This window comes from Ambystoma mexicanum, chromosome 6q (assembly GCF_040938575.1).
Source record: "Ambystoma mexicanum isolate Mex_15411 chromosome 6q, UKY_AmexF1_1, whole genome shotgun sequence".
NCBI classification, from domain to species: domain Eukaryota; kingdom Metazoa; phylum Chordata; class Amphibia; order Caudata; family Ambystomatidae; genus Ambystoma; species Ambystoma mexicanum.
Window position 1 is genome coordinate 544,854,830 of NC_090937.1, and position 24,558 is coordinate 544,879,387.

Genomic DNA, 24,558 nt, shown 5'->3' on the forward strand with positions numbered 1-24,558 from the left:
TCCTGATTACCATATATCATGGTGCTGGGATCAAATCTGCTCTGTGTCCCCAATGACTGGTAGGGACCATCATTTCTTTGATCTTGATTTTGTCTCTGGTTATTGTTCATACCTGCCATATCAGACCGGTATCTTACCCGGGGTCTATCTCCTAAATATCTAGGGCTGATGTAGCTCTTTCTATTACTAGGATCATGTGATTGGAACATTGGTACAGGAAATGGCGATCTTTGTTGATTACCCCTTTGTTCAGGTGTCACATTATTTTTACCTTGGCTTTGATCAGACTCAAGGGACATTTTGGCTGACCTGATTTCCATTACTGTGGCTGAGGGTTCTTTAGATTTAGGCCTAGTATCTTTCATTTTATCACTTTCTCTACCCTGACAATAGAGTACCTCATATAGCTTGGTGCTTTGATGTACAATCCATTCAAGGGACTTGTCACGGTCAAATTCACGGACCAATTGGGATATGATGTCTTTCTGTAGCCCATAGAAGTATGCGGTTTTAAACTCATTGGAATTTGAGTCAAAAGATACATCAAAGCGAGAGAATGCTCTTTTTAAGTCTTGTAAAAATTGGCGAGGTGATGTATTAGGTCCAGCAGTAATAGTGTACGCGACTTTCTTTGCCTCCTGCAATGACTGAAAAGGAGAAAAATGACGCCTAATTTCTTTTTCAAACTCCAGCCATGTCATATTTTGCTGTTCATTTAATCCCCTTATGATGCTGGCCGTCGGGGCATCTAAAGTTAAATGAAAATATTGTCTGTACTGTTCCTTAGGTATCTGGAGTGCTTTAAAAATGTCATGCACCGCTTCTAAGTGATCCTCAATGCAGCATTCACCTCCCTTTTTAAATGGTTTGATCAGGGCTTTAATGGATTTCATTATTTTTATGGGGCTACTTGTTGCAATGCATGGAATTGCACTATTTTGTGATTCAATCCTGTTTTCAGGTGTATGAGATTGGTGGCTGCCCCCAATGGGAGTATCAAATCCCCCAAGGGCGCTGCAACCAAGTTCAGTCACCGGCCCAGTCACTGGGGCACTAGCTCTTTGGGCAGAGCTAGAATTCACCTCCACTCCATTGAATGTGGTACCCTGCCGCCTCTCCTGGGACCTGGGGATGCACATTTGCTGTTCTAAGTCCTTACACTTTTTAAGGAGTCTGTTGGCTTCATCATGCAAGTAATTATTTTCATCACTCATTTTATTAATTGCCTCCTGCATATCGCACATTTGCATTTGGCATTCATTGAACTCTTTATTTCTCTTGTCTCTTTCTTGGATCATTTTAATCATTTCTTGTTCTGCACTCTGGAGATCACCTTCTTTTTCGCAATGTTCTTTTTGTAAAATCTGCATTTCTGAAACAACCTCATCTTTATCCTGCCTAATGTGATCCACTAAGGCTTTTAAGTGTGTCAATTCTTGCTCACTATCTTCAAATTGTTTCTTGCTTTTGGATAACTGAGTATCAAAGTCTCTGCATTTTAATTGCATGTCTTTTTGGCATACATCCAATTCTGCTCTCAACATTTCCTGATTTTTACTTGCCCCATCTAATTCAGTCTTTAACCTGTTAATTAGCTGAGTATCATTCTCTTGCATTCGCAGGGACTTGTTTAAAATAAACCATATTTTGCCGCATAGCCGTATTAAACAGTCTTTCTCTGCATTTTTATCGGCTGCATTCAATAATCTTGTAAGGCAGACCTGAATTATGCTGCCTTCTGCAAAAATATTGTCTAGTTTTTCTTTCTGCACCTCACCTTGAATGCGGTTACTCCATTCTAACGTGGTATTCGAAGACCAATTCCCATGTGCAAATAACTTTGCCTCTAAATATTGCACTAGATCTGAGAATGTGGTTTCCCTTTGTGACATTCTGAAATTCGTTTTTAGTGGCACACTGCTATTATAAAATGGGTTCCCTTTAATGTGCAAATGGCAGTGTGAGACACGCTTGCCACGCCCAGTAGGTACTCTGTGATCACTTTCCCGGCCTGCAACGCACCATAAATATGTAGGGTATTTTGTGGAGATTTGGGGCCTGACGGTATTTTATTACCGCCGAAAAATAACTTAGCAATAATCACTCTTTGTATTCAGATTTGGCCATGTGCAACAATAATACAATGGACATGCATTATTTCAGCACCCAGACCTGCATATTTGGTATACGTGGTTGGTGGTATTTTGGTGAGCATAATTCCCTTGTTTTATTTGTGGCCCCAATGTCCAGAATCCCTTATCTTCGCTTAGATTTTTCGTGTGATCACTAGAGAGACCTCAGACCTGCATTCTAGAGATACCACATTTTCCAGTGATAGTGTTGGTGCGCCACCATGGGCAAACTCACTGACTTATTTACGACAGAGAGCTATATGTGGTAGTTTTGTGGTAATTTCCACTACCTTATATACGGTAGGGAGCTATGTTCAGAGAGTCTCTCTTCCCGTTGGCTCATGTACCTCCAACAAGTTATACTACAGTCACTCACAATTATTCATACTGATTCTGACATGCACACATCTGTCTTAAAATGACCATTGCACTGTTTAAAAATCTCCCCACATCATTGGCATTGTAATGGTAAATAGAAAATAAACCACCCGTCTGTTTTCAAATATTTTCTGTATTATAAAAGTTGCATTTAGACATGATCTCATTCTTTACAGAAATAAATAAAATGGTACAGTAAAAGCATTTTCTATGACACACTGCAAAGAGCGTGGCGGAGAACAGAATTCAACTTGCAACATTGGTATTTGATTAAGACACGCACGGGACTTTCATTTTTTCTACACTGACTGCATACTTTCGTGCACACACACAGCTCCCCCAGTTATGTAATTACCTTATCTGTTCAGAGGCTTCTCTTTGTGAATGTGGCTCTCTTGGATTAACTCCAGCAAAAAGGAACGCTTGCCTTCTCAAGCCGGGGTCATTGCCTGGAATTCTCAGCTTTTTCAGATAGGACTGCCTCAGCCAGTGGAAAGGTTTTTCTTTCAGCTCTCCCCAATGTCGACTGCAGCAGGACACTGGAATCTGCATTCAGTCAGGACCCCACAGCCAGGTCTTCTCCCCAGTAGTGCAGAAAGATGTCTGCCTGTCTTTTTCCCTGATACTGCCCACTAAAACTTTCCTCTCAGCCCTCTTTATGACGTGTCCCAATGAAATCCATCATCTCTCATCCTCCTACTCTTCAACAATAGCTTCGCTTATACATTTGCAATTGTTGCAAATCTGACTTCCTCCTTCCTGCAGTTACTGTGCACAACAACACGGATAATCAGGCAGAGAAGAGAAGAGAAAAATCTGCACACTCATTTAAATGGTTTTCAGAGTATGCCTAATTCTGCAGTAGAGAACACATTTTATTAGTGGGTTATATTAAAATAAGGTTTTATTAGTCAGGTTAATGGTTAATAGGTTAGCTGTTAATTTTCAAATGTGTCTCTAGCAATATAGGCATTTCAGGTGAAAAATAGTGTGCATTTTTAAATGAACACGTGTGCTTTTAACTGTAAAAATAGATTTGCATCTTATATGTTAAAATCGTTTTTTACTGAATAGTCTGTCTTTCCTTGTTAATCTGCTAACCCATATAGCAATGCACCGCACCCTTGTGGTGGTGGTGCTGCAAAAAAAATGTGTGCTACTTGTGCAGTATTGCTGTACTGTGTACTGTAACACGCCAAATATCCTTACAGGCGGTAAGTCCCCAATCCCCATTTACCCTTCCCCATTCCCATTTTTGCCCCATAGGGCATAATGGGAGTGGGGAAGGCGTTAATTACGCCACCGTAAATTACGGTGGCGTAATTAACTCCATGGTCCCTTAGCGCCATGGATTTTAACACCTGCTAAAAGCAGGTGTTAAAAGCTCCATGGCGCTAAGGGACCTCGTACTCAGGCGGTAAGGGTCGGCGCTGTTTACGCTGCCGTAAACCCCTTACCGCCTGGGTCGTAATGAGGAAATTTGTGTTCAAAGCATTGCCTGGTGGCTGGAGCCAGTTGGTTGTTGTCTCTGCTTTGTCTTGTTCACAACAGGATGGAAATGTCTGTTGACACACAGGGTGTTTCAGCCCTTTTTATGATGATTCGCACATCCTGCCACCTCCAGTTGTAATAAAACGCTGCCCCATACCTGTCCTTGCATGTAACAACATTGCACTATACAATTGACATGTGAATAGAACAAGACTAGATGACTGCTAGGTCGACAAAGGAGAGATTACTTATCACATCAATTACCATCACGATATGACTCTTTCACTAGCTCCCATATATATAAAATACAGGCTAAGGTGGCCACCAGGTTATTTCGATCTCTCTGCAGCTTTGCCATCAACATAGAAAACGCCTCTCACGACTTTTTGTATAAACAGCCAAAAGCTAATCAAGACCGTTCCCAACGTTTGAGGAAGGTTGGGTTACTGAGGAACTTGTCACCGAATAACCATGCACGTAAGTCCCCCAACGGAAATGGCTTACCAAGGTAGTGCCCGTACGAACAGGCAGCCCGCCCCAGAGTATGCCCTGCCTGTTTCGTTGCAATACAATGACAGACGTCAGTATTTTTCTTTAGGTAATTGCTCAACCATTCTGACGCACATAATCTCTAACAAGTCGCGTGACTATGGTGCTGCTCTTGCACTGTGGCAGAACGCCCACATGCTTTAGGGACAGAGACTATTTGATGACTTTTCTGCATTGCGGCAGAGCACCTACTCGCGCACCTGAGTATTTGGCATGTATTCAAGTCCCCTTATAGATATGTAACATCAAGGTGACGCACGCCTTGACTTAGAGCGCGAGGTCGACAGGACCAGGCCACCACAGCGGCGGAGCAGTACTATCCATGCATCAGACGCTGTACGGATGAGATGTGTGCCATCTGCAACTCGCGCCTTGATTTACACTGCCCTTTCGCCCAGACCATGCCAGCACAGTAACTGAGCATCAACACTAATGCATCAGCTACTATTCGCGTCCCTCAGTGCCACTGCACCCCAATCCAAACCTGGATGAGATATTTGAAAAACATCCAGAGCACAGATTTCTAATCCCAACAGTTTACACCTAATGTAACTGTGAGATAATATGCAATTTAACAATTGTACAGATTAACAGTCATACTCAGATAACAGCTTGAATGGAATAATTGGGACTCGGTTTGCATTATTTATGGTCAAGCCATTTCATTATTAGATGGACTGCTATAATATAGTAGCCGATAGTTCTCATATCCATCGAGGCCAGCAATTCATTGTTATTAGATAACCCACATTTTCTCATAGTGAGATATGAAGGGTGTGCTAATACGCATTAACTAATTCAACAGCATAGGATTTATTATATTGTTTCCTATTTAATATGCCTAACATAACTGACTAAATATATGCTGATCTATTGATTGCAATTACCTTCCAATAATAACAAAGTTGGGTTCATACGATCTTATGAGCCCGATGCAATCTATACACATGGTAGTTAAATGTATCAATTTAACAAAGGCTGATAGTTTGGTGCCGATTTCCAGGGCGGACTATCATAAACACAAAAGACGACAGTAACAAGAGTAGCATAGAGTCCACCAGGGATAGACTGTACGGATATAAAATGGAAGTAAAATGGCACCGTGTAACCAACTAAGCGTGTGCGTTATTCAGTAAAAGAATACCAGAGAGGAAAAGGCGCTCTATACGAATTATAGGACTCGGAAGCCAAGAGGTAAGGAAATGCCAGCTAAAACGCAGCTCAAAGAGAGTGTGCTAGAAATTCAATTAAATTGTTGAAACATTAGGAAAACTGAATCTAATCTTGGATTTTGCCATAATGGACTTTTTACCTACAAAGAGCTTCTTTTAGAGTTAGAAAGTAAGCAACATGAGATACCTGGGACTCATGTCGCCCAGGGTCACTAATGACACATTGAATGGGAGATAAAACTGGCTAACAAATGAAATGATATATAAGAAAAGCTTTTGGATATATTTTCCATTGCATTTTTCTAGGAATTTGGTTACGAATACTTACCCATATAAAGTCAGATTTGAAATAAAATATATAGCTTTTGAGACAAATGCAGAAAAAGGAAAGAGAGAGCAGAGTGTGAGAGAGAGAGAGAGAGAGAGGAGAGAGAGAGAGAGAGAGGGAGAGAGAGAGAGAGAGAGAGAGAAAGAGAGAGAGAGAGAAAGAGAGAGCGAGAGGGAGAGAGAGAGAGATAGAGAGAAAGAGAGAGAGAGAGAGAGAGAGAGAGAGAGACAGAGAGAGAGAGAGTTGGAAAGAGGGGGATAGAGAGAGAGAGGGAGAGAGAGAGAGAGAGAGAGAGAGAGAGAGAGAAAGAGAGAGAGAGAGAGAGAGAGAGAGAGCAGAGTGTGCGAGAGGGAGAGAGAGAGAGAGAGAGAGAGAAAGAGAGAGAGAGCGAGAGAGAAAGAGAGAGAGAGAGAGAGAGAGAGAGGGAAAGAGAGAGCGAGAGAGAGAGCAGAGTGTGAGAGAGAGAGAGAGCGAAAGAGAGAGAGAGCGAGAGAGAAAGAGAGAGAGGGAAAGAGAGAGCGAGAGAGAGAGAGCAGAGTGTGAGAGAGAGAGAGCGAGAGAGAGAGATCTTACAGTGGAAACCTGAGAGACGTGTCTGTAGGAGGCTAGTTGACGGAGTGTGGTGAGGAAACCAGGGTGTGCCGCCTTCCTCATGTGTTGCTATGATTTCAATGCCTTATTTGCATGCTTTTCTTTTCCATTTTATAATCTTATGCATTTGGTTTCTGGTTTGTCTGCTGTCAAGGACTTTGACTGCTAAATGCACTAACATGCTCAAATTCTACATTCCAACTAATAATGCACATACCAGCTAAGCTACTCATACATGGCAATTGAACTCCCCTCACAACAGACATCAAACATCAGAACAAAACACCTCTACAAACTGCTTACATAACACACCCCAAGTATATGCATACTAGTACCACAGCCACACATGCTCCCTTTTGGACACAAATGTGTATATGCCCTTGACACAGAACAACTGGAAACAGCTCCCCTCCCCCTTGCATGGGGTGTTTAGTCTGCACACATCACCACAACAGCAAAGCTATGTTGAATGTTCCTCTCTCTCCAAAGCAACCTCAATAACCCCCTCTCCTGCAGATATGCCACAGTGCCTGAGACTACTGCACATCATGGCAGAGCACACTATCAATCACAGCAAAATGAACAGAGCATACAGAATTATGTGAAGAGGGTTTGAGTCACACATTGTGGAGCATGGCTTCTTACTGGCAATCACAGATGGCAAGAAGTAGTGACTGAGACTTTGCAAAGGTGGAGAGGCTAGACATAAGAATGATCACCCTATGTCGTCCTATCTGGGGACATGCTTACCACTACAGCAATAGTGGAGGAGCTGTGCAAATAAGACATCAGGCCACAGTCCAACAAAAAAGTCCCATTCAGAATATGGGGTTCACATTTCCATTGCTAAGTTTCACTAGAGGGCCATCCTTTGGAAGCCATCGCAGAAGAGGGATGAGTTTTAGACTGATGGGAAAATCAGTCAACCCTCAACATCTAACTACACCCAGAAAGGGATGCCTCAATTTGTAATTGTCAGAAGGTTTGGCGGGCAGATGCCAGGATCTCAAGTGTGCACACCCTTAATTATTCTCCCTCTGATTTGGTCTATTAAGGGGTTATGAACACAAGGCATTCTTCAAGAGAGGGTGCCAACTGATGATGAACAAATTGAAGCCTACTCCATTGGAATAGAATAGCATTGCCAAGGAATTATGAACTTGTGTGAGAGCAACATTGACAAGCCAATTGAGACATGAGTGTGGATAACCTCTATTTTGATACTTCTCAACACCAATATTATATATAGATCCATGTGAAATTGGGAGTACTTGTTGCTTGCACATGCATATGCAGATGTCTAGCCTGTACCCAATATAAACTGAATGCTTGTGAACATGAAGACAGCAAGCATTGTATCGACTGTTGGTCCTCTCTTGATTATACCACCAATTATATTTATGTAAATAGGCCCACCCTTTTATATCACTCCTCATGACACAGAGAACCTACATATGCCACCAAATGTCTTGTACTTTAACATTAGTGGTGGCAGTATTCCATGGATTAATGAAAAACCTATTTGTTTATGTGCTTGGAATATGCTTTTTTCAGGACTATAACCTCATATCAGGACATACCAAAAAGAGGATTGCCGTCAGCCGGTATAGGGTGTTCAATATCAGAGTTAAAAAATGCACTACAATTAAAGTGGGAAAGTGCTGCTCTAGAGAAAAATATGTTACATACCCACGTCACAACACAAATCAGCCCGACACTATCCAAACTACTGCTGAAATTTCCCAAACAGGTATGGCTCTTAAAGACAATGGGCCTCATTACGACCCAGGCGGTAAGTTACCGCCTGGGTCGTACCTTTACCACCATGGCGTAAACTATGTTTACGCCATGGTGGTTGGCGGACTTACCGCCCCATTCCGAGGTTGGCGGGGCGGAAAGTCCCCAATCCCCATTTACCCTTCCCCATTCCCATTTTTGCCCCATAGGGCATAATGGGAGTGGGGAAGGCGTTAATTACGCCACCGTAAATTACGGTGGCGTAATTAACATCAAGGTCCCTTAGCGCCATGGATTTTAACACCTGCTAAAAGCAGGTGTTAAAACCTCCATGGCGCTAAGGGACCTCGGAATCAGGCGGTAAGGGTCGGCGCTGTTTACGCCGCCGTAAACCCCTTACCGCCTGAGTCGTAATGAGGCCCAATTTGTCAGATTTACGCTGAATGAAAACAATTGTGTGAAACCATGAATCTACCAGCATCTCACTAGGAGATTTGCGGCAAGGCCGTGGATAACTTTTCAGATAGTTTGCCCAGAATTACACACCGCCTGCATGGGTGCTAGGAGGCAATGCACAAACAAGTATCACGTGCATGGGTGACACTTATATATGTGTGACCTTATCTATGTAGGACGTGTCAATTTGTGCAGCCTTTGAGCTGCTACTGCGTCATCATGCAACACGCAAGTAAAGGGCCACGTGTGTTGAGCAATCAAGTTGCACTCTTTGGGCCTGATTCATGGAATTATCTGCAAAGTAAATTGGGACTTTGTTGGGCAAACTGTGTGAAAAATCCTGTTTGTCGATTCATGGAATCAATTGCTTGGGACTTTTTCGTACTCTGTGGGGAATTCGCGCAGGCTCAGCATGACTCGGCCAGCCAACGAGTGCCTTGTGTGAGACACCTCGTAGAGCGTGGGCGTGGCTTGCCCACGGAACAAAGTAGGGCGTGAAACATGCAGAATGAGGAAGAACAAGGAAAATTGTGTGCGTTCCGAGAGAAGGCCCGCAGGAGGCTATCATACGCCCACAACAGCACAGGTAAAATCGTATTCATGGATCTGACCGCACAACCTCACGATGGGGAAATGACTACGCAAAACACTCGATGTAACTGCCACTCAAAGGCAGGCGTACAGAAACTTGTGCATAGGAATCACATCACAGAGGTAAGATCGCATGTTGGATTTAGGGTTGCGTGCAGTCGAGGTTCCGATAGAAGTTAGGGGTGAGCGTAAGCAGTATGGTGGGGTGTACTAACAGTTTATTGGGGTTCACACGCATATTTACTGGGAAATGACAACTTTTATGGTACATGTTATGCATGTACATGGGGTGCTGGGAATGGTCACGAGGGACAGTATGCATTATCCCCGGGGTGTTGACTTGGTTGTGGTAGTTTGCATGCTGCTTTCCCAGGGTGTGTTGCGTCACGGTCGAGCAGTGCGCAAAGGTCTGTATGCAAGGCTTGAATTGCTATGCATGGGAGCGTGTCGTGGCATTCCGGATGCTCTTTGCGCATCAGGCTGTTTTGCGTGGGGAATTCTGTGAATACGCATAGCTCACAAATTGTCTTTTTTGCGCAGGGTCGTGAAAATGACTGTTCAAGACGGGAACTTTGCAGGGTCAATGCGCGTATTTAAATAAATAAGGCCCTTTGTTGTGCTTGAAGAACATCACATGGCGCAAACAGCAGCTTCATGAATCAGTATCTTTGTGTGGAGGTTCTGAGTTCTACAAGCAGGCAATCGTGCCATTTTAAAAATGCTCCAGCAGGTTCTCTGAGGAAACTGTTACTGAGGAGATTCTCTTATGTTTGTGAATCAAAAACAGCATGCATGGATTTTACTAATTTCTTCATAACCTATAAATTATGAATATCTTTTTGTCTGGTCAATGTGGAGATGCGTCATGTGTCCTTTACACACAACAAACATGTTGCTGTTCCTATGCGCTCCCATTTCATTGATAAAGCATCGATGCGCCCATGGTGACAACAATGATTTTAACTTTCCATGCAACGCCTGCCCTGCAGTGAGCGCGTCAAAGGACACGTTGCTGTGAAATCTAAATCTGGGAACACAGGCACTTTCTATTAAGTCATCAAAAAGCCAGTTTGACGCCATTCAGGATCTCCATATTGTAAGATAAGAAAATAGCACGCACGCATGAGATGCAAATCTCCCCCCTCAGATTCCTGCACTTGAACTTCTCGCTTATCTCGAGGGCTCCCAGCGGCTTTAGCTCGCGCCAGAGTGGAATTGTTCGAGGTGGGTCTGTCTGAAGACCGATTGCTCGTCTTCGCATCCAAGGGCCAGACCTGCCTGCAGAGTGGCGATAAGTAGAAAGGCCACACTCGCAGGTGAAAATGCAAATCAAATAATAGCCTGCATCGATAAGTGTTGAAGTGTCAAATTACGACCTGCGTCTCATGCATATCGCTTCATTTTATGATTTGCCTTTAAGGAAGCTGAATGATTTTATAGTTACACATCCTTGCGCTGGAAGTAAGGCTGTTAATCTGAAACACATGAAAAGATAGCATGTCCTTATAAATACAAGTCTGCATTGGCGGCAAGGGCATGTCATTGCAAAACTCTTCATTGGCATGTCTAGAGGCATAAGATAATTTTCACAGAAACATGGGATGCATTCAATGACGCTGCAGGTCAAAAGAAATTCAAAATATATGCAATTGATGACAAGGTGTATCTTAACACTCGGTGCAGAATTCGTAGCTATTTTGCATCAGGTGACTGCATTAAAACGTCTGAGTTCAAAGAAACAACGTCAGGGCGTGTGTGGCTTATTTTCAGCATATTCCTTCGAAAAGGCATATGACAAGCACTACTAAAAATACAAAAAATAAAACATAATAATAATTGTCATGGGAATCTCGAACCTTGGTTTCAAAATCCCACATGGCATTTCTGATGGGTCAAGCTTGCAACGGATTAAGAAGCAGGATCCAAGCAGCACTGTCCAATCCAAAGGATCACAATCTGAAAGGGAGTTTGTCCAGACCACAGGCATGGGCCCATGTATATACATTTGGAGGAGCTTTTAAAGGCCCAAATCACTTTGGGGCCAATTCTGAGTTTGGCAGGAAATCGGTGGTAATTCAGTGGAATTACTGCCAAAATTGGATACCGTTACCGCAGCTTGGTGGTAGAGCGGTGTTAGTCACCATTTATTGGGGGGTTTGGTGGATTTTTGGTGGAATTATGACCAGCACATACACAGAAACTGATTACCCCTGTCTCTGCCCATGTTATAGTAACTGGTTAGCCAAACGCATTTCTTCCACAATTCTCCATCATGAAGCATAGATGAGACAGTATTATATTAAAAAAATCATTCAAATTTTATTTTTTCACATAAGAAAATTGTTTTAAAATCTTTTAAAAACTGACACAAACATGCGTGGTTCTAGTTAACAATAATTAGAAAAAACTGACAAAGAAAAGCAAATGTCACAATTATAGAACAAACTCACAATCATAAACAAGAAATCAAGGGATAAAAAAAACAATCAATGGGGTAGAAGAAACAAGAAGAGGAAAAAAAGAAGAGGAAAGAAGTTAGGGATTGTCTCTGTAAACACAGTTTCCAAAACAACCGGTATATTATGCTTTAATCTAACACCGTTCTATACATCTTTCTTTCTCAGAATCTCATCATCATTTCCTGTTCCATTAATCGAACAAGACTTTCTTTATTCCAGTCTTACAAGATTGTCGACATGTTTCGGCCACATTTCTTAATGAGACACTGGCCCTCATTACAAGTTATGCCGGTAGCCATGCCGCAATTTGCGGCATGGCTGCCGGCAAAACCGCATCCGTGTCCGTGTCCTCGGAATGAGGACTTACCGGACCATTCCGAGTTCGGATGGCCCTGTAATTCCTCACTCGAGGACACAGACACGGTTCATCCCCATTCCCATGTCAGCCCCCATAGGGCTGAATGGGAATGGGAGAGGGAGTAAACGACAGGCCATTACGAGATGGCCCGTTGTTTGCTCCCTCTTCCCCTCGCGGGACCCGGTAAGCACACCTGATTTTCCCAGGCGTGCTTAACGTGTCCCGCGAGGGGACCTCGTAATGTGGCGGAACGGGTTGAACGGCGCCACAGCCTTTTACAGGCGCCGTTTAACCCGTTCCGCCAGGGTCGTAATGAGGCCCACTATCTCTAGTGTCTTTTTTCAATTGTTCTACTGGCCTTCTTCATTTGTTATTGCATTTGTCTTCTATACCCCCCTATCAGGTTGATTGCACTTAAATAATTCGTGGTGTTCTTGGGGGAGGTTTAAATTAGCCAAGTTCTATTGAACACGGATTCTACTTCCTTCTAGCACAGCATTTTCATTCTTTAAGTTGACACAATTTCCAGAAAAAGGAGGACTTGTTCGTCTAATCCTTAACAGGATTGTTCCTTCAAACTTTACACAGATCACTACTGTAGGGAATGAGGAGGCAGCACTCTATAGACCCTACAGATTAAATGATTTTCTCTTCATCGGGTGTAAGGCAAGTCTGCATCTGCTAAACGTCCATTCTGATAGAGTGTCTGCTGCGAAAGAGTTTTGCTTTCCCCAAGCACCCTATTATGACTGGCAGGCATGAGGCTGTAGGTAAATCCTCTACTTTCCTCCAAAAATAGGCAGAATTCCCACTTGGTTATTCCACTAATGGTAATTCCACCAAAACGTGTAATTTGGCAGTGCAGGAACAATGGAGGTAATGCCACTTTTTATTTAATTTGTAGGTTTTGTTGGGATAAAGAGAAATGAGTGGACAGGACCGGCTTGTAGATGACCATTTTGAGGTGTTTCAAAGTGTTTAGAATAGTTTTGAACTGTTTTGGAGGAGTTGTTTATTTGTTTGTGGTGTTTGATGATTCCTGCTTTACCATCCTTTGTCTGCTTGTGTGTGTGTTTCAGGCATCCAGTCTTATCTTTCGATTTTTCACTAACTCACTTAAAAAAAGAAAGAAAAAGGTTCATTGTGGACGTTCCACTGCTCTTTTTCACAGTACAAACACAAAACAACAAATGTCCTTTTTTTAATTTATTTTTTTGGGAACCATTGCATGAACCTTTCAATTCATCCTGTGCATTAGTCCTTTCAGTTGGGATGTTCTGGGAGCCCTCTTCATTAGGTGAGCCTTGCATGACTGAATTTGTTGATCTATTTTACGTTTTTTGTTTCGTGATTGCAATTTTAGGCAACACATTATTTTATCTGGAGGGTGAGAAGAGCAGGGCATAAGGGAATTTACTTCACTTCAGCCTCCATTTCAGAGGTCAGGTAGTTAGCCAGGTTTGTGAGAAGGGTGAGAAAGTGCTTGAGGAGAGCAACATGGAGATTGAGAAGGTGTGCATATAGTTTGAGGAGGGGCAGGCAAAGCTCGAGGAGGGGCAAATGGTGCTTGAATGGGGCAGATGGAGAATGAGGTAGAGATTGACGAGGATGGTCCAGTGGTGGTTCAAGGAGATGACAAAATGCCTAGGGAGGATGTATCTACCAATTAGGATGAACACTACACACGTTGCACAGGTAGGCCAGCATTATTGGCAGAAGGGTACTATATAAGACCACTCTAAACTGCAGTACCTTACACATTCCTGAAGAACACAATGCAGTATATACCCGTTGGCATTACTAGTGAGCCAGTAGTAGCTGTGCAGCATGGAGAGCTAGCGTCTGAGATGGAGGCAGGCTGCCGGACAGAATAGGAGGTGGTAGAAATGCTGCAGGAGACTGACATGCTCCAGAAAGAGAAGTCACAATACGTAGGAGATGAATAAGGCACAATTACCTAACAGTGAAGCATGGGCTTTGCAGGCTCAGGCTTTCCTGAAGAAGATTAATCCAGGTTAGATGTTATCCCGCCCAATGACTGCATACATCTGTTCATGTGTCTCGACTACTTCATCTTGCCAGAGGTAATAGTTGTTATGTATGACTGCATAGCAATGTGCAACCTGTACCAGAAGACAGGTAATCACGTTGAGGCAAATACGAGTGTCTTGGTCACCTCACCATGGAGATGTGCAAGAATTTGAAAGTGTGGCACACAAATGTGCACTGAGGCCACACATCACCTGCAACAGAAATACAAGTCAAAGGATGGATGCTAAAGAGATCCATATGCGGTCTCTAGCCTCTTCTACGTGACAGGGCAAGAGGATAGACAAGTGCAGATATGGCCAACTGGCAGAGCCCACTAAAAAAACAAGAGTGGCTCCACTGGTTGCTACAGTCACATACATTGAGGTAGAACCTAAAGTTTATGAGTGTGTTACTAAGAGTTAGAGAGCGGATCTGCCAATTGAGTCAAAACCTACGGGTTGTCCATCACTGTGGACAACACATTTGCAAGGTTTTTGTGTAAGGCAGTGTCCTTGTGCTCTCTGTATAAATTGACGGATATCGGGGTCTCTGAAAACCTTCATTTCACCCAAGAAGAAACTGCTATCACATTCATAAAATAAAAAGGGCAAGGCAGCTGGCCCTGATTGTTAAAGACCCAGGCTTTTTATATGGTTTAGGGACTGGTAGTTTCCAGTTTTGTGACATGTTTGTCATGCAATAGGGCAGGCCCATACCAGGCCAGTATCCAGGAAGAGATGTTTATTGGTCCCATTGCTTAAAAAAGGATTGATAGTAGAACCTCACTGTTATTCACCGATCTCACTCCTGAACGTCTCAAGCAATATTTTTGCAAGTTGTTTGGTCACGAGGTTGGAAGAATGGGATGTTGGTAATAATGTTTTGTTATATAGCCAGGCAGGCCTTAGAAATGGCTTTCTATAACGGATCAATGCTTTCTGTTGAATATCTTTATAGAAAAGTATACAAAATTGATGGGTGGCCAAGAATATGCAGCCTTGCAACAGTCTAAGGCCATTGATAGCATTGGCCATGCTCTGCTATGAGAACATGTTGACTGCATTGCTTTAGCACAAGGCCTTATTCAATGAATTTGATCATCGGATGCTTATACCGCAGAAGCTGTCCACCACTTAAAACAAACATTTACGGGCAGGAATTTTCGACAAACCGGGGTGTTAAACAAGGGTGCCTGCTTGTCCCGTTAACATGTATTTATTTATTGTGAGCTATTAGCCTACATAACTGGTAGGCTTCTCCCACCTTAATTAAATGGGACTAGTCTGAGTACTCTGCTATACGTCGACGATACAGTCTTATTAGACCTAACTTCTGACGCTCTTCACCAGAGTCTACTATGTGCAATCTCATATTTCATGATCATCGATTGAAAGTAAATCTGACAAAAACTAAAATGATGGTCTTTGGATAGGAAGGACTAAACTGCAGCTGGTTTATTAACCATGAAAACATAGAGATTGTCAGCCTGTATAAATATTCCAGGCTGGAGTTTGCTAATAATGACCGCTGGGGTACACATATAAAGAAGATGGCCAAAAAGGTTGTACCAGGCATTAGGGGCAGACCTCGTTTTTATCAGCAATTTTGGGGTAGAAGACTGGACCGAAGATTGTTAGTGTTGGAGGAGAAAATCCAGATGTCATCATTGTATGGGTGAGAGATCTGGTGATTCTTCTCCTGTGCTGAACTGTAGTTTTTGTCGCATACATTCTTACGGAAAGTGGCAGCGTTGTCACCCAGCACCCCTGGAGATACTTTGATCCCCTAGTTAGGTTTTCTTTGCATAACATGCAAGGCACAAAGGAGGATTTTAGATATGTTTCTGAAAATCCAGTTCCACCCCTCCATAAATCAAAATATAGGCAATGCCCTTATACAGGTTCTGTCTTCACCCACACAGCAAAAGTTGTACTTGCATTCAAACAGGATTGCCTTGATGAAGAGGTGGGGTATTGGGGATAACTCTGAGTTCAGTAACAGGTAAAAACTGCAACAGAAGCTCCTTCTTCAAAAAATAGCTGTAGAAGTAGAGCATCATAGAACTGTGCCCCTAATTGAAAATGTACAATTATTAGAGTTGCATTGTAAAGCACACGTGGGTTTAGGACAATCAATGTTGTATTCTAACTTTGTAAGTAAAATGAAGTCTCCTGAGTGCAGAAGGACAGCTCGGGTTATTTGATTAAATGTGGTCCTCTTTAAGGCCCGAATTAGTTGGTTGGGTATTGATAAGACGTGTAGTTGCGGTATGAGCAAAGAATAGGACATTGTGCATTTTTTTTAAAAATCATTTGTACATTTTTATAGATTATGGAAGAAGATGGCCTAGGCCTCATTTCATTGAAAATAATGTTAGGACATGCAGGGAGGCCATTTCCTTGTTTATGAATCATAATGATGAAGATGTATGTACGATACTTTGAATTTTTTAGAGCGATGTTTAGGATAATCTTAAGAGTATTCTGAGGTTTTATGTCGATTGTGACATTTTATAATGTGTATTTTTTAAAATAACGTGTGTTGTTTATGCTCTTTATTAATGGACATGATATGATATGATAAGTCATTTATAACGTGCTGATACACAAGGATCCTATCTGAATACATTTCATACCATACCAAACAGTCTGTGAGCACCATTTTAGGAATTAGAGAGTGGCTCCACTGGTTGGTAGAGCCAAATAAAATGAAGCAGAATATGTAGTTGTGACACTAAGAGTACAAAAGAGAGTGGCTATGCTGGTAGGTAGAGCAAAATGGATTAAGGCAGAGCCTCCGGTTTGAGAGGACAGTATTCATAGAGTGGCTGCACTGGTTGGTGGAGTGAAAATAAGTGAGGCAGATCTCTAGCAAGTGTGTTACTCAGAGTTAAAGAGTGATTTCAGCAGTTGGTAAAGTCAAATGCATTGCGGGAAGAGGTTCTTTGAGAGTGTGTTTCCATGTTTACTCTTACGTCCTTATAAAACAATAACAAATATATATGATGTTAGCCCCTGCCACTTTATATCTACAGAAATACATCAGTTTCCCTCCATACCAGCAACAGTACATGCTGCATGAATGTTACTGAAATGAGTGTTAATATCATTGGTCCACCCATGCCACTCTATGGTCATTTATCATGTTAAACACCACTTTCACAATTATCCACCCCCATTGATTTCAAGCTTTCAGATTGCCTATGAACTTGTGTAATTTGATTGCCTGCATTTTGGTCCCTATGGGCCTTGTGCCGTTTCAATGCCTGAATTTTGTTCAGCTGCAGCCCTGTGTAATTCAGTTACCTACTAGGTGTCACCTATGGTTGTATGTAATTTGATTCCTGGAATTTGGTCATGGATGGCTGTGTCCTGATTGCCTCTATTCTAGTTTCCTATAGCCATATGTGATTCAGTTGCCCGAATTATTTTCGATTCCTACTGATCTGCCTCATATTATTGCCTGCATGTTGGTTACCTATAGTTCTCTGTAATATGACTACCTGCATTGTTGTCACAATATGCCCATTGTAAATGGAGGGCCTGCTGTTCTGTTGCCAATGGCCCCATGTACCTTAACTGCATTTTCATCACCTGTCTCTCTGTGAAATTTGATTGCATGCTCTCTTGTTACTTATGACCGTGTTTAATTTGGTTGTCTGTGTTTTGTTTGCCTATGGCCCTACTTAACCTCTATCCTAGATGTGTAAGGTCCTCATTTACTTTCTGACACAGCACTTTGAAGCTCGGTCCAGCACCCCCTCCCTGACAAACAGTGCTCCCGACCCTTCCACAAATAACCTAGCTAATGCCCTTTGGGCTCTACACATTCCCACAACGTATCACTCTGACCCTACTGCTAGGAGACACCTTTCTGTCACCCCATGTGGTACATGCCCACTTGACCATCTCACTCCTCTATCTAACCCTACTCTCCACTGCTTCCTTTAATGCCTGTGCGTGCCACCCAACCCACACTGATTAACTAATGCTAACATCTTCTGTCCCACTTTGCTCCGCTCTGTTACCAAATCCTTACCCAAATATCTCCCACCAATCTATCTATCTTTGAAAAACCTTGTTCCTCATGAATCACTTTGACTTATTCCCAAGGGACCTCTCCCAAAACCATCCTTCCTTCTCACTCTCTGCATCCATTCTCACAATTGACTCCCTCTCCATCAGGCCACTCCAACTTTGACTATAGTGTTGCTTATCCTTGCACACTCTCTCCCCTCTCAACTTTCACAATTAAAACACACATTCAAACCTCACTCCATTGCATCCTACCTTTCCAGGTCCTCCCTTCTTCCTCTTATTCTTCCACTTTCCTCCATTAAACAGGCATTTTCTGACCTTAACCTGGCTCTCCATTCCACCTTTCATGGCCACTAGCCCACTTGTACCTTCTCACCATCTTCTCCTCACCCCCTAAGCAACTAGAGCAATCCTAAGATTCACCTACTTAAGAAAGATATGCAATGACTGTTCACCTACAAAGATGCCTTCCTCTACTTCACTACAGCCCAAGAATTTGCTATATCTGTATACTTTCCTAATCTCATCAATTCAATGATTTTACAAAATTGGAGATTGCAAAATTGAAGGTTAAGGTTAAGTTGCTTCACGGCTTCTTCTTTGTTTTTTCTTGTTTATTTCTTTCTTGTTTCATTCTACCAGATCCTCTTGTCTTTTGTCATCACCTAGCGTTTGGGAGAGGTCTGGTTTGGTGCATTCAGCTAGGCCCGCTTTCAGAATTTTTGCCATGGCAATTGACCAAGAGGTTTTTTCACCACTTACTAGACGACTCCACCAAACCTCTTCTTTGCATAGAATGCATGATTCTAGTAGTGGTCCAAGGTAAGCTTTTCTGAGATTCTGGGTCCCCGGAGATGTGATCAAAAGGCAGAGACGTTTTTATGGGAGGGCTAAAGGGGCACTTGGCCAGCGCCTGCACCTTGGAGGGGGCCCCACAAGGCTAGCTGATCTGAAGAAGTAAGATTCCATTGTTCACTAGTCTTACATAGCACACGTCAGGATATTTTATGGGGTGCTGCAGAGGCTCTAAACCCATTGCCTTTGTGCTTGGGCAAGTGCATTCTGCCTTATCACATCATCTATTGCTTTCTGTGTTCACTATGGCATACATAGTTTGTGTGTTCGTTATGGCACAACTCTGTAGCATTCTTTCCTTCCTGTGGGAATTATGTTGATCATGTGCAATAGGCAATGGTGAAATGCATATTGATAAATTGAGCGCACAATGCTTCAGAATTTAGCTCAGTGTGTGAAGCACCCATTGCAGAGATATGTGTTCATATGCAAAACTAGAATATCACATTACAGCAAGGTTAGCTTTCCTATGTCTGAAGTTAATAAACCTGACTGCATATGTACTTGGTTATGCAGAACAACATCTGCTTTTGTCAGCAATGTACTTGTACCAGATAGGGGTTTCTATAAAAACTAACATATCATCCGTATAGTGAAGGTCTAGAAATTGGTTTGTTCAGATGGGGTGTTGTAAACCCTTGGCAATCACCTCCAATGATGGCATAAACTGTTAGTCCAAGAGGTGAATAAGTATCCAAATTCAATATTTTGTAACAACAGCGTTCATGTTTGTATGCTGGATTTGCCAGCAGACGATACAGTGATCCTGATCAAATCATCTAATATAACTTACCTTACTGTGCTGTCTTCTGTGAGGTTTGCCCTCTTGCATGCTGCTGGTATCATCTAGCCCATTACTTGTTCTTTCTTCTTTTGTAGGCCATTGAAAATGTCACTAGCCATTGTTTTGTAAGTATTTAAAGCTTTAAAATACAAAAGACAAATCCAGATTCAATGTGTTAAATCACATCTATTGGTATGCTGGTTCTTATATACTTTCCTTGATGATGGAGAAAATGAAGCTAGAATCATTCCCCTTTTGCATAACACCCTTCTACAATATTTTGTTTAAAAATTGTCATGTTTGGTAATGTAATTTGTGTACTTTCCAAGTCCGTTTTTAAAACAATTGATTGTTTTAGTTCATGGTAAGAACTGGAAAAGAAAGTGTTCAAATGCAGAAATTGCAGAGTGGGCACACATCCCAGCTTCACCCCTTCACCCTTTAACCAATGTGTGATCCTGGGCATTTTATGGAATCTTGTATTGCCTAACCTCTCAATATTGCCAGCGCCTAAACCTTTCAAAATTGTCAGCCCTTCCAAGTGATTGCCTTCTCATGGTATGATCTTCATAAAAGCCTTAATTATAGTTTCACTAGGTTAATAGTGAGCATATTTATATCACACAACACAGGCATTTGTTCTTTTGATATCTAATGGCAACACTATTTGAAAACTATATCCCAATTCTAATCTTAGTCTGTCTGGATACCTTCCTGGTTGCTTCTAATCTGCCTCCACTATCCATGCTACAGTATGTGTAGCGTTCTAATTCCTTCTAATTGATGGTCTGTATCCATGCATGAGCACTTTTGCATTCTGTGAGGCAGTTAATGTGAATTCTCTGTCTATTATGGGTTACATGTACCATTTACATACGGTCCTGCATTAATACTACATCTACCTTGCTGGATGTTATTGATAAAAATTATCCTGTATATACTAGAACAGTAACCCCTTTGTAGACTGCTAATGTTGAGCTTCAAATGCTACTTGTTTTTCATTCTGATTAGAGCAAGAATGAAGAGGGCAAGGAGACTTAAAGGGAGAAAACATGCTTATTATGCTGCGAGACAGCATATCAACCTATAGGTTGTTAGCGCGTCAGATGGGGGCGCGACCAGTATTCTTGATCCCTTAATTCCTTTGGGTTGGTGGAGAGGGACCCCAAAGATGTCCATGCCCAGGGCCCCAAAAGTGCTTCAGATGGCCCTGTCAAAAGGTGCCTCACTGATTCGATTGCAGTTTCGTCCTTGCGAAGAGGACATGAGTCGGTTAGAGATAAACCTTTCAGTGTGCAGATTTCATTTGTGGGGAGTAAGTTTAAGCAAGCCCATAGAAACACGTGCCTCAGCGATTTGTCTGGGAACCTTTTGACAATTTGGACAGGTGTGTGTAACTTTTTGGACTGCAAAGGAAGATGGCCGAGTAGCCTGTTTTTCCCAGCCAGTTTTGTGTTTCAATCCAGTCCGCCTGATCCATTTTCGTTTTACTTTTGTTGGATTCTGCACCAGATCATTTTCTGAGCACGCACTGTAGTCTAGTTGAGATCTTTTTCTTTCTGCCCATGTTGTTAGCATCTTGCAACCACGGGCCTTCATTTCATTGTTTATCATGTTATAAAGGGGTGGGGATTCCGGCATTGTCACTTTCCTGAACAAGGCCATTTCGCTTGCTTCAATTGCTGCTTTCAGGGATAGGAGACCCAGTTCTCTCCTGATTGCTGGAACCGAAGTCGAGTTCGGAAATGGCAGGACCTTGCGCCAAAAATGGCCTTCCAATTTTTACCATAAGCCTGAGCGAATTGTAAGCATAGATTCACCTCCATATGCCAAGCTTGCGACGACTTTAGCTTTGTAGAACTTTAAGACTGGTATCAGGAAGAAGCAACCATATTTTCTGTCCATTATGCGAGCTTGCATTGTTAGTTTTTGCGTCTTCTCCCATAGATGGTTCTGCATTGTTACCTCGCATTTTGAACTGTCCACCATTACGCCCAGATACTTTTTTACTGGTTTTTCTAATATCATTATCTTAGTTTTTTCTTTATTTATCTCAAGATTGTTCTTAGATATGTAGTAGGCCAAGTTGTTCAGTTAGGATGAGGTCATCAGCGTATATTAAATGGGACACTGCTGTCTGCCCAATTTTAGGCGGGAAGGGTCTGATGGTACCACTCTCTTCTTTGTAGTCACCCAGAAAAGACATGAACAATGCCAGGGTGAGGGGGCATCCCTGTTTTACCCCTCTGTATGTTAGTATTTCGTCGGACAAGATGGCTTTTTGGTTTAGCTTCACTCTCATTGAGGTCGAGGAATGGAGGGCTTTGATTGGCTCTAGAATTTGGTTCAGCAAGTTTCACTTTTCAAGTTTTGACCACAGCATCACTCTGTCGATCTGGTCGAAAGCCTGGGTGAGATCAATAAAGGCTAGGAACACCCTCACTTTTCCAGTCATTATCTTATTTTTTATGATTTGGTACCAGAGATTTTCATGAACCCTGTTTGAAAGGGGTCAGTGCTCGGGGAAGTTTTTGCCCATTGTTGAAAGGAGGAGGGATCCGTACATCTTTCCAATCGTGTCCAGCAGGGCTATTGGGCAATAGTTGCAAGGGTCTGACCTGTCTCCCTTTTTAAAGATTGGAACTACCACAAAAGAGGTCCAGGACCTCGGAATATATCTTGACTGGCAGCATTCTTTAAACACCTGACTGGTGAAAGATGCCCATTCCGCCGGGTGATTCCTTAAGACAACGTTGGTGACCCCATCTGGGCCTGGGGCTCTGAAAGGTTTGAGTTTCCTTATGGCCTCCTCAATGTTGTCTTTGTTTGAACAGTCGAGAGCTGGTTGTTTTAGGTGGAAGTTGAAATAAGACGGTAAAGTGAGACCTCCATCTCTCCTCAGACACTGTTTGACAACATGAGGTCCGGTGTTTGATCAACCTCTTTAACCAATTACCAAAAGTCTTGGGAATTCCTTCCTGACAGTTTCCTCAGCATTTCCTCAGAGTCTTGCTGCTAAAGGAATCCTCAATAGAATCTCAACCAAGATTTGTGCTTCCTTAGTTCTATATGAAGTTTTCTCTGCAGAAGATCTGAGTTTGATTTAGCTGCCTGTCTCTTTAGTGTTCTAATAGTTTGGCGTTTGACCACCAGCAGTTTATCATACTGGTGGATAGGTGTTTGGTTTGAATTGTGTCGTTTTCAGAAAACTGGACTGGCACAGTATTAATAGTGGTTGATAATCGATTTGTGATGCAGTCCCCCACTCTCTAGAGGAAAGTTGGCTTGTGTAGTTTGCTGAGAGTTCTTCTATTCTTTCAACCGTTAGCCTCAGGCCATTTCCTTGGGATGTAGGTTTGACGTCTTCGGACCTGTTCAGTCTGGTAAGGCTCTCTGTAAGCCATGTTATTTTGAGGATGTTCTGATCACTAGCTTCAGATCATATAATCTCAAATGATTTTATCAAGTTTAGCATGGCCTCCAACGCAAAGATGTAGTCAATTGTAGCCTTTTGGGCACCTCTTTCCCATGTTGGAATTTGATCAGCTGAGGGGAATGCCTGGTTTCTGGAGTCCATTAGCTTTTGCCATTGTTGCCCGCGCAAGTCCACCCACGTTTTTGGTCGTATTGGTTCTGGAGTTAGTTGAAGTCTCGGGCATTTGGCATTTAGGTCTCCACTTATTATTATAAGTGCGGCTTCAGAACCAGCATAGATTCCATCAATTTCTGTTTCAATGATGCTTAGAAACTATCCGTGATAATCTGAGAATTCCAGTATGTTGTGATTATGATGAGCCAAGTGGTCGCAGTGGTTCCAAGAGGGGAAATGGGGTGCTTCCACTTCACAAGGACCGATAGATGGCTCTCAGTGGACGAGAGATGTTTTCGAATAGAGAGTCCACTGCCTGAACGAATTGCCACTAAAGGGCCTGGCGACAGATGGCCCAAACAGCCTTTGAGTGCTGGCAAAGCAACTGTATCGAAACTGTCCATAGATGGTGTATCTAGAAGTCAAGTTTTTTGGAAGGTTAAGATATTGTAATCCCCAAAGTTTATGTCTCCCGCTTTTGTCAGATAGTTGTGTCCCCTGGTGTTCCACAACACTATTTTCAGAGGGGTAGTCACTGAGTTTCTTCCGACGTTGGATCCTCCTCACTCTGGGCCTTCTGTAATGAGCATCTTGTGTTTGTGGGATGATGTTGGTTGCTATTTATTTGAAGTGTTTGTCATGGCTTTCGGGAGCCAGGCCCAGAGTTGTTTAATCGGGGCAAATGTTGAAGAGTTGTTTTGTGTAGTTGAAACTACCGGTGGTGGAAATTTGCAGTGTGCCTCATCTATCGGTCTCGATCCCCTCGTCTTGATTGAGGATTCTGGGATGGGACTGCCTTCATGTGGTAGTTGCTTGAATGTTTGCCCTGCTGGGCTTCTTCTTGAAAGCCTTGTTGCTTTCTTAGAGTCTGTTGTCTTTGGAGAGGCTTTTGCAGTGACGTTATTGTTCTGTTTGTGCGGGTTGCTCATATAAGATTTTTGGAGCTGAGTACTGCTCCTGTTATAGGCCTCCTATTTCAACCTGTAGGGTGGATGCTGAGTCAAGGGATAGCTCCCGACA